The sequence below is a fragment of the Mobula hypostoma genome, chromosome X1, assembly GCF_963921235.1.
Source record: "Mobula hypostoma chromosome X1, sMobHyp1.1, whole genome shotgun sequence".
Classification (NCBI taxonomy): Eukaryota; Metazoa; Chordata; class Chondrichthyes; order Myliobatiformes; family Myliobatidae; genus Mobula; species Mobula hypostoma.
In genome coordinates, this window is record NC_086128.1 from 48,913,402 (window position 1) to 48,924,801 (window position 11,400).

The window sequence follows — 11,400 nt, forward strand, 5'->3', positions numbered from 1 at the left end:
ATCTTCACTGAAACATTCCAACAGTCTCAACCCCAAAGAAACAATAGTATAAGTTTTGCTAGTGGCTATGAAATTATAAGCTTCTGTAGATTTTTTCAAAACCTCCCAGTTTTCAGGACTGTTTTCTACTGCAAATGATAAGGTTTAATCTAAATTTCTTTTGGTGGAGATCAGGAAATAACAAGAGAAGTACTGGTTCCCCAATAGCATAGGCTGCCTTTAAATACAATGACAATATATCCCCTTCCTGAAGCTGCTCACCCCTTCCACTACTGACTTCCCCTTCCTGAAGTCCACAATCAATCAATTGGTCTTACTGATGTTCAGTGCAAAGTTGTTATTGCAACATGACTCAACCAACTGATCTACACTCAGTGGCCACTGAGTATATATTCATAGTCGTCTGCTAATGTAGCCCATCCAGTTTAACGTTCAACATGTTGTGCATTCAGAGATGCTCTTCTGCACACAACTGTTGTAATGCATGGTTATTTGAGTTACTGCCATCTTCCTGTTAGCTTGAAACGGTCTGGCCATTCTCCTCTGACCCCTCTCATTTGCAAGGCATTTTCACCCACAGAACTGTTACTCACTGGGTGTGTTTTGTTTTTCTCACCATTCTCTGTAAACTCTAGACTGTTGTGCATTGAATCCCAGATCAGCAATTTTTGGGATACTCAAACATGAGTCTGGCACCAACAACCATTTCATGGTCAAAGTCACTTAGATCACATTTCTTCCCCATTCTGATGTTTGTTCTGAACAACAACTGAACCTCGACCATATTTACATGCTTTTATGCATTGAGTTGCTGTCACATGATTGGCTGATTAGTTATTTGTATGAATGGGCAGTTGTACAGTGGTCGCTGAGTGTATCTCACTCCTGTACGCCTCCCTGACACCATCTGAGATACTGCCAACAATAGCTGTTTCATCAGCAAATTTGTAGGTGACATCTGAGCTCTGCCTATCTATATAGTTATAAACATGGAGAGAGTAGAGCAGTGAGCTAAGCACGCATTCTTGAGGTGCGCCAGTGTTGATTGTCAGTGAATCAGTGAGGACGAGATGTTATTTCCGATCCATACTGACTGTGGTTTACTGATAAGGAAGTCAAGGATCCAGTTGCAGAGGGAGATGCAGAGGCCCAGGTTTTGAAGCTTGTTGATTATTACTGCAGGAATGATGGTGTTGAACATTGAGCTGCAGTCAATAAACAGCAGCCTGACATAGATATTGCTGTTATCCAGACGATCCAAGGCTAAGCAGAGAGTCAGTGAGATTGCATCTGCTGTAGACCTGTATAATGAACTCAATGACTGAACCTCCACTGTCTTCCAGTGTAGAGAATTCTAAAGATTCTAGAACAGGGAGTCACAGTTTCAAAATATGGGGTAAGCTATTTATGAGGAATTTCCTCATGGAAAGGGTGATGAATCAGGGAGAGTATCATCTCTGTATCCAGCCTATTAATTCTAGTGATATCTCTCATCATTCTAAATTTGACAGAATATCAGCCTGGTCCACTCCATTTATTCCTGATGGCAATCAAACATCCTTGGAACCAGTCAAGTGAATCTTTGCTGTGTTGCTTCGCTGGCAAGTACATTTTTTCTTCATACAAGTTAACCAAAACTATACACAGTCCTTCAGATGTGATCTCACCAAGGCCCTACATAATTGCAGAAATAGATCTTTATGCTTGTAGTTAAATTCTTCCAAAAAGCCATTTCCCTTTCTATTGCTGCAACTGCAAGCTGGTTTTCCGTGACTTGTGTACAAGGATGCCCAAGTCCCTTTGGCATCAACAGTATATATTTTTCCACCAGTGAAAAAATAATTTCCTATTTTGCAAATGAAGAGTGCAGCAAAATAAATAAATCCACATTATATTGCATCTGCTCCTGCTCATTCACTAAGCCAATCAATTCGCTAATTGATTGCTGTCATAAGGAGGTGGCTGGGAACGGACCCAAGTGCAAGACACAGACACTGAAATACTAGGGACAGGACTAGGATACAGAGTGAGGGCTAGGACATGGACACGAAAACCAGGAACCCGGAACAGGACTGGACAAGAGAGCTAGGAGCCCGGGCTTGGACTCCGAGCCAGAGACTGGACAAGGACCCAGAACCTGGGTCTTGCCTCTGGCTTGGACCCCAGAACTAGACAAGGACGTGACTTGGCTGGCAAGCAGGACGAGGCTTGAGACTAGAAACTTGAGGCGAGGCTTGAGGCTTGGGGTCTTGAAGCTCCTCCTGGGCAGGGCGTGGATCACCTGGGCAGGGCACAGTACTCCACCCGACGGAGGCAAGGGACAGGAAGGGACACAACCAACCGTAGGTAACGGCAAGACGGCCTGACTTACCCGACGGAGGCAAGGGACAGAACCAACTGCAAGTAATGGCAAGGCGGCCTGGCTTACCCAACGGAGGCAAGGGACAGGAACGGACAGAACCAACCGTAGGGTGTGGAAGTTATTAACACAAATGATGTATTTCACTATGTCTTGATGTACACATGATAAATAAATTTGAATCTTGAATCTTGAAGTGGTTCTGCCATATGACCCAAGAATAGGGTGAGATGTTTCGAAACTGATGGACATGTGATAATACCTCCTAGAGGTGGCAATTTTGCTTTATTTATGAGTTAGTTCAACATTCTCATTACTCTCTACATAAAGACTCTGAAAACGTAAGCCACATGATCTATCATCCTTCAGCAGAATGGATACTGTGTACAGTGGATTCCAGTTAATTGGGCCACATCATATTGGTCCAATTAAGTGACTACTCCAATTAGCCGGAGTTTCATGGAGGTTGTTTAAAAAGAATAAAAAAAGACAAATTACCATTTAACTGAGTAACAAATTATGTATTCAAATGAAATAACAGAACAAATTAGAACTATCAATTCCACTGTAGTACTGTGTATTAGTTTCTGATAGTTATCGACAAACAAACTGGTGCCCAGGCAGGGGTAGCATCTCTGATGAAAATGCCTGTCGTGTCCATTCTGGGGAAGCCCACTCACCTTTGGACCCCACCAGATGCATAGCTTTGACCTGCGCTTCCAAGTAGCTGTTTACACACAACAGTGGTCGCACCCTGCTACACCATTTCAACAGGTGGGCTAAACCAGGTGAGGAGAGCTGGCAGCCTCGTACCCCGGTAAAATAGGGACATGCCTGTCCTAGTATGTGAAGTCAGCTCCAGCGGACTGGTCAGATGAGATCAACAGTGAGATTTAATTGCCGATGGACTCGCCATCGATCAAGAAGGCAGTTCTGCAATGCTTCGTGCAGAATGATGGACATGATAAGTCACAGAAGATGTCATGGTTATCCACAGAATCCAAGGAAGACCTCAGTTTGTGACAACGACTTGTACTACTGGACCCAGACTTACAAGGTCAAGAAAGTGGAACTGTCCCAGTGCAACAGCTTTTTCACTTTAAAAACTTTCCTCCATAGGTTTCATTGTCATCGTTGGATACAACGCACAACCAACATGCTGCCCTGTTCTTTTGATTGACTGTAAATGAACAAAATAGCGCAGACACCCCGTGCAGGTAATGGACTGCCTTCATACTATGTTTTTGATGATCGCATCCTCCAAATCTTCATTTTCATTGTAACATTCAAGATGATTGTCAATACCTTCAAATCCTTCATACTTCCTAACTTATAGAAGTAGTGAAATCATTTCATTCTCACTCCCAGCCACTTCTAGCATCTCCAGGCCTTAAATGCTTGAAACCGCAGTGAAGAAAACAATTCTGAATTGTCTTATTGCTTATTTAATTTCCCTTTCAGGGTAGAGCTTTTGAACTATCTGAACGGCCTGGCACTTTTGCGGTGTGAAATGAAATCTCAAAGGTGCAGAATGGTTGCGGCATTTTGTATACAGGGCAAATCAAGGTGCCGGGGCCCGGTCTCGGGCCCCGGCCCAAGAGCAGGGAACAAGTCAGTGTTGGGCTGCTGGACTGGACTTAGAGGCAATTCAAAGCAGCAGAACCTAGGCAAGGCACAGTCAAAGCAGCAGGGCCTGGGACCGTGAGCCCGGAATGAGTGGAGATTTTACCGATTTAAGCGCCGGGCTGAATTGGAAAGGTCGGGTAAGGGTTGGATCAAGGCGGTGAGTCCCAGGCCCAAGAACGTATTGAAGCGGTAGGGCCTGGGTCTGAGAGCAAGGATCAACCCACTATTTGGCCGATTTAAGTGTCAGGCCAGATTGAAAAGGTCAGATCTATCGAGATCAGAGACAAGGAATGGTTTGGTGTTCAACTCACTGCTCCATGAGACTTACTTGTCTGTGCACTGAACTGAAGCTATAACCTGCAACTAATGGGCACTGGATCAGCTACAGTGATGACTGGCTTTGTGGCTGTGGACTCACTTTCATGAACTTAGTTCTGAATGTTATTTGCTTACTTTTATTGTTTGCACAATTTGATTTTTTTTCTGCACATTGGGTGTTTGATGCTCTTTTTAATGGGCTCTTTGGGATTCTTTGTTTTTGTGACTGCCTGTAAGGAGATGAATCTCAAGGTTGTGTATAATATATATACTTTTACACATTTAACTGTGTTGGAGGCACAAAAATAAATGCAACTATTGTTAAGATGTTTTATCATAAAAAATCCCAAAAAGACTTGATAAGATCTGACGTAGATCAACAACTGTATTCTTATTAACTTTTCTAACTACAGTTATGTTTTAAAGGAGCTACAAAAATAATAATGAGGAATAATTCTGCAAAGGAAAATTTAAAGATATAAAGCCCAAGAAAGTTTGGAACCACCCCTTGTGGATGACCCTCTAATATAAGAGAGCAGATTCACTGAATAGAACTGGAACACCAGTTTGGCAAAGCTCACTCTAAGCCAGACTAAATGCGATAATAACTACCAAATCTATCTGCATAACACATATTGGTTCAGTGTGCAATTTAATGTGCACTTGCCATTACAATTACACCTGCTAGCACATTGTGAAGCATGCTAGCAAGCGCTACAATGTCCTTACATGGTACGCATAAGGAGAGTATTGAGATTATGGTGCAAACCTTATTTGATACCAGTGTTATAAAAGTAGAACTCAACAGCTGTGTTATCATACTGAATTCAGATGATCCAGCATTTAGATAATATTACTTGTTCTATTGGTAGAACAATTATCTGCATGTTAATTGCTTATTGAATTTGTACCAAATGCTGGTATTTTCAGACCTTGTTGCTATTTGTGAAGTCAATAATATGCGACATAAAATAATTTTATCTTCATTCTAAAGCATAGAGTAACAGCACAAATGCTGTTAACATTTCTCTCAGAAGAACTGCATACAAAAAAGTGAAGAGCATGAGCAACCTGCTAAGAGAGAAGATGGAGAGAAAATACTTACCAGCAAATTCTATCTACCCAGAGCTTTACAGAGGCATTTGTACTATGCTCACCTGAATAAGTATCAAGAAGTGAAGTGATTCTACTTCCATAAAGATAATGTCTTCACTGCAACATTCTAAAAGCCTCAACCACAAAGCAACAATTGCATACATTTTGCCAGTGGCTATGAAATTTTAAACTTCTGTAGATTTTTTCAACACCTCCCAGTTTGTGGGCCTGTTTTTTTTTACTACAGATTCTCATCTGCAGTAGAAAACAGAGCCCTGCAAACTGAGAGGTGTTGAAATAATCTAAATCTCTTTTGGCAGAGATCAGGAGGCACCAAGAGAAATACTGGCATCCCTGTAGCTTCGGGTTCCTAATGACAGTACATCTTGAGCAGCACATAAATTCCAAAATGCTCTATAATCAAAAGGGATACCACACTGAGAATGCAAACTATAGTTTATGGTCTTATGATGGCCATTGCTTAGTACACTTAATAGTGCCAGATCGTGATATTCTGTGCCAGTGTCTTGTACTAACCATGCTTAAGTCTTTAAAACATACCACAGGGCAAATACACATCAACAAGATCTATATTGCTTCTTTATTATGCAGCTCAAGTACATAAGATAAATATGGTCACAAATACCAGGTTATCTTTTCCAGTAGCCTCCAATTTAGTTCCTATAACTTCTGAGAGAAGTTTAATTTAAATAACCAACAGATAATATGCAGTGAAAGGTGGAAAGAGCAAATAAAATATCTCAAAGGACTTAAGATGCACTTCTGTGCTACTAAGCTGCCGTTTTGAATGAATGAGTAGAAAAGTCTTTCATTATCCCCATTTACTATGAACTTGATTCTTTTCCTCGTTTGTTACAACTTGCAGAAAGGAAGGGAACCTTCACCCATCCTGCTGCATCATGGTTGTTAGGATAGGCGAGCCTGGTTGCTATGAAGAGCTCCAATCGCGGTGGGATTATGGGTTTTGATGACGTCACCGCGGCGGCAACTTTCAACGGTAAGGTTGTCGGAAGCGGTTGTTTGGCGGATGGCCTAGGCCTGGGCCTGAGAATTCGTGTTACTCTTCTTGTAGTTGCTTTTGTGCGTCGTGAAGAGCCAGAGACAAACATGGTAAGAAATAGTCTGTCTCGCGTAGGATGGGGCGGCGTTAGGAATGTAGACGTGGGGTTTTTGCACTCGGTCCCGCAAATCTCAAATCGGGTGTTCCGGCGAGAGAGGTAAAAGGAATTGGAATTTGTTTATTATTGACACATGTACTGCGAAACAGTGGTTTCTCAGCAGTTCGTGCCCCTGGGCTGTGTTATTAATAAATAACCTCCAGTAAAGGAAAGTAGTATTTCAGGAACTAAGGGAAGAGTTTTGAAAAAATGTTCGACTTTATTTCTGTGTAGAGGGGCTGTAGTAGTGGTAAGGAAACAACTAGTCTCAAAGTTCTGTAGAATAAGAAGCACATCAGGAGACAAAATAAAGACTGCAGATGATGGAATCCGGAGCAACAAAGTCTGCTGGATCACGTAGCATCTGTAGGAGAGTAAGGATTTGTTGGCATTTTATGAGAAACTGTGCGTCAGTTCATTGGGTGGTGTCTGTTGGTTGTTGAGCACAAACTTGCCAGTCATCTAATTTTAGTTGTGTAATTGAAAAGGCTGCAAGTGGCCAATGGAACCATATAATTAAGATTTGATCCTTGGGTTCATTGACAGTCTAACATCCACCTACTGCCCTCTACTGTGCCGATTGTCTTGTTTATTATTTATTGTAATGCCTACACTGTTTTGTGCACCTTATGCAGTCCTGGGTAAGTCGAAATGACAATAAAAAGTGACTTGACTTGACTGAACTGAAATCTGCTTTTGGTTGAAGGCTTTATTACTCACTGCACGTGTAGATAACACCTGTGACTTAATGGGGTCACAGGTCTTTGTGAAACTCTATAGAATGGTTGTAGTTAATAATTTTATGTGCAATATGGCAAATTACATTGATCTAAGATGAACCTGCCCACCAATTCCTTTCTATACTATATGACATTTTGTCAAAAGAAACTTGAAAGTTAAGATTTACAACTGAGCTACCTTTATATTGCAGTCTAAGAACTTACTCAGTTCAGTGAGGTTATTGAAATGTGTTTTTATCTCTGGAAGTTCTGTTGAGAGTCTTAAAAGACATTAATCTTTCTGATCAAGTAACACACGTCAAAGTTGCTGGTGAACGCAGCAGGCCAGGCAGCATCTCTAGGAAGAGGCACAGTCGACATTTTGGGCCAAGACCCTTCGTCAAGATTCAAGATTCAAAAAACTTTATTGTCATTCTAACCGTACATCAGCTCTGTAGGGCAGAATGAGACAGCGTTTCTCAGGAGCAGTGCAATCATAACATAACAAATGCAACACTAAATAATAAACATAACAATAAATAGTAAAACACAACAGCCACATGTCAATTAAAATCAAGTTATGTGTCCAAAGCCCCTTAGTCCTATTCCAGGACGAGGGAGATGTCCTCCTTTTTTAAAGAAAGGGGCTTCCCTTCCTCCACCATCAACTCTGCTCTCAAACGCATCTACCCCATTTCACGCACATCTGCTCTCACTCCATCCTCCCGCCACCCCACTAGGAATAGGGTTCCCCTTGTCCTCACCTACCACCCCACCAGCCTCCGGGTCCAACATATTATTCTCTGTAACTTCCGCCACCTCCAATGGGATCCCACCACTAAGCACATCTTTCCCTCCCCCTCTCTCTCTGCCTTCCGCAGGGATCACTCCCTACACGACTCCCTTGTCCATTCGTCCCCCCCATCCCTCCCCACTGATCTCCCTCCTAGCACTTATCTTTGTAAGCAGAACAAGTGCTACACATGCCCTTACACTTCCTCCCTTATCACCATTCAGGGCCCCAGACAGTCCTTCCAGGTGAGGTGACACTTCACCTGTGAGTCGGCTGGGGTGATGTACTGCGTCAGGTGCTCCCGATGCAGCCTTCTATATATTGGCGAGACCCGACGCAGACTGGGAGATTGTTTCGCTGAACACCTACGCTCTGTCCTCCAGAGAAAGCAGGATCTCCCAGTGGCCACACATTTTAATTCCACAACCCATTCCCATTCTGACATGTCTATCCATGGCCTCCTCTACTGTAAAGATGAAGCCACACTCAGGTTGGAGGAACGACTCCTTGTATTACATCTGGGTAGCCTCCAACCTGATGGCATGAACATTGACTTCTCTAACTTCTGCTAATGCCCCACCTCCCCCTCGTACCCCATCCGTTATTTATTTATATACACACTTTCTTTCTCTCTCTCTCTCCTTTTTCTCCTTCTGTCCCTCTGACTATACCCCTTGCCCATCCAATTTTTTTTCCCTCCCGCCCCCTTTTCTTTCTCCCTAGGCCTCCTGTCCCATGATCCTCTCATATCCCCTTTGCCAATCACCTGTCCAGCTCCTGGCTCCATCCCTGCCCCTCCTGTCTTCTCCTATCATTTTGGACCTCCCCCTCCCCCTCCCACTTTCAAGACTCTTACTCACTCTTCCTTCAGTTAGTCCTGACAAAGGATCTCGGCCCGAAATGTTGACTGTACCTCTTCCTAGAGATTCTGCCTGGCCTGTTGCGTTCACCAGCAACTTTGATGTGTGTTGCATAAAAACCAAAGAGAGGGCATGTAATAGAGCACGAATCAGTGTGAAGTTGAGAGGATTGGGAATCTTTTTTAAAAAAACAACAGAAGGCAACTAAAAATATAAAGAAGGAAAAGATGGAATACGAAGGTAAGCTAGCCAATAATATTAAATACTAAAAGTTTCTTCTGATAAATGAAGTGTAAAAGAGAGGTGAGAGTAGATATCGGACTGCTGTAAAGTGATGCTGGAGAAGTAGTAATGGGGGACAAGGAACTGGTGGGCAAACTGATTAAATATTTTGCATTAATCTTCACTGTGGAAGACACTAACAGTATGCCAGAAGTTCAAAAGTGTCAGGCAGCAGAAATGAGTGAAGTTGCCATTACTTGGGAGAATTCAATCACAAAGGAGAAAATCTGTAGATGCTGGAAATCCAGGCAACACACACAAAATGCTGGAGGAATTCAGCAGGCCAGGCAGCATCTAGGAAAAGAGTACAGTCAACATTTCAGGTCGAAACCATTCGGCAGGACTGGAGGGAAAAAAGCTGAGGAGTAGATTTAAAAGGTGGGGGGAGGAGGAGAGAGAAACACCAGGTGATAGGTGAAACCTGAAGGGGGAGGGGATGAAGTAAAGAGCTGGGATGTAAATTGGTGTAAAAGACAAAAGGCCATGGAGGAAGAAAAGGGGGGTGGAGCACCAGAGGGAGGCTATGTGTGGGCATGGAGAGAGAGGGAAAAGGGGATGGGAAATGGTGAAGGAGAGGGGTGAAAGTGCAAGAAGTCAATGTTCATACCATCGGGTTGGAGGCTAGCCAGACGGAATATAAGGTGTTGTTTCTCCAACTTAAGTGTGGCCTCATCACGACAGTGGAGGAGGCCATGGATGGACATATCGGAATTGGAATAGGAATGGGAAGTGGAATTAAATTGGGTGACCACTGGGTGATCCCACTTTTTCTTGTGGATGGAGCGTAGATGCTGTTTAGGGCCCTGAATGGTAGTGAGGGACAGGGTGTAGGTGCAGGTGTAGCACTTGTTCTGCTTGCGAGGATAAGTGCCAGGAGAGAGATCAGTGGGGAGGGACGAATGGACAAGGGAGTTGCATAGGGAGCGATCACTGTGGAAAGCAGAAAGGGGGGGCAGGGAAAGATGTGCTTTGTGATGGGATTCTGGTGAAGATGGTGGAAGTTTTGGAGGATTATGTGCTGGACACGGAGGCTGGTGGGGTGGTATGTGAGGACAAGAGGAACCCTATCCCTGGTAGAGTAGCAGGAGGATGGGGTAAGAGCAGGCATGCATGAAATTGAAGAAATGTGGTTGAGGGCAATGTTGATGGTGGAGGAAGAGAAGCCCCTTTCTTTGAAAAAGCGTAAGAAAAATGGAACGGTCACCAGTGTAGGTTTGGAACACAGACTGTTCCACGTAGCCAACAAACAGGCAGGCATAACTGGGACCCATGCGAGTACCCATGGCTACCCCTTTTGTTTGAAGGAAGTGGGAGGACCCAAAGGAGAAATTATTGAGAGTGAGGACAAGTTCTGCTAGGTGGAGATTGGTGGTGGAGGGGAACTGATTAGGTCTGGTGTCCAGAAAAAAAACGGAGAACTTTGAGGCCTTTCTGGTGGGGGATGGAGGTGTATCGAGACTGGACATCCATAGTGAAAATAAGGTGATGGGGGCCAGGAACCTGAAATCATTGAAAAGATCCAGAGTGTGTGGAGTGTCACGGATGTAGGGAGGAAGGGACTGAACTAGGGGGCATAAAACAAGAGTCAAGGTATGCAGATGTGAGTTCAAGCTGAAACAATGGGTCTACCTGGACAAGCGAGTTTGCGGATATTGTTTAGGAGGTCGAAACAGGAGGTGAGGGAACTATGAAGTTAGTGGCAGTGGATGGGAGATCCCCAGAGTTAATAAGCTTGGTAAAACCTTATTACTTGGGAGAAGGTGTTTGGGAAACTGAAATGTTTGAAGATAGATAAGTCACCTGGACCAGATGGACTACACCCCAGGGTTCTGAAAGAGGTGACTGAAGAGATTATGGAGGCATTAGTAATGATCTTTCAAGAATCAATGCATTCTGGCATGATTCAGGAGGACTGGAAAATTGCAAATGTCACTCCACTCTTCAAGAAGGGAGAGAGGCAGAAGAAAGGGAATTATAGGCCAGTTAGTCTGACCTCAGAGGTTGGGAAGATGTTGGAGTCGATCATTAAGGATGTGGTTTTGGGTACTTGGAGGCGCATGACAAAATAGACCAAACTCAGCATGGTTTCCTTCAGGGAAAATCTTGCCTGACAAATCTGCTGGGATCCTTCGAAGAAATACCAAGCAGGATAGACAAATCAATGGATGTT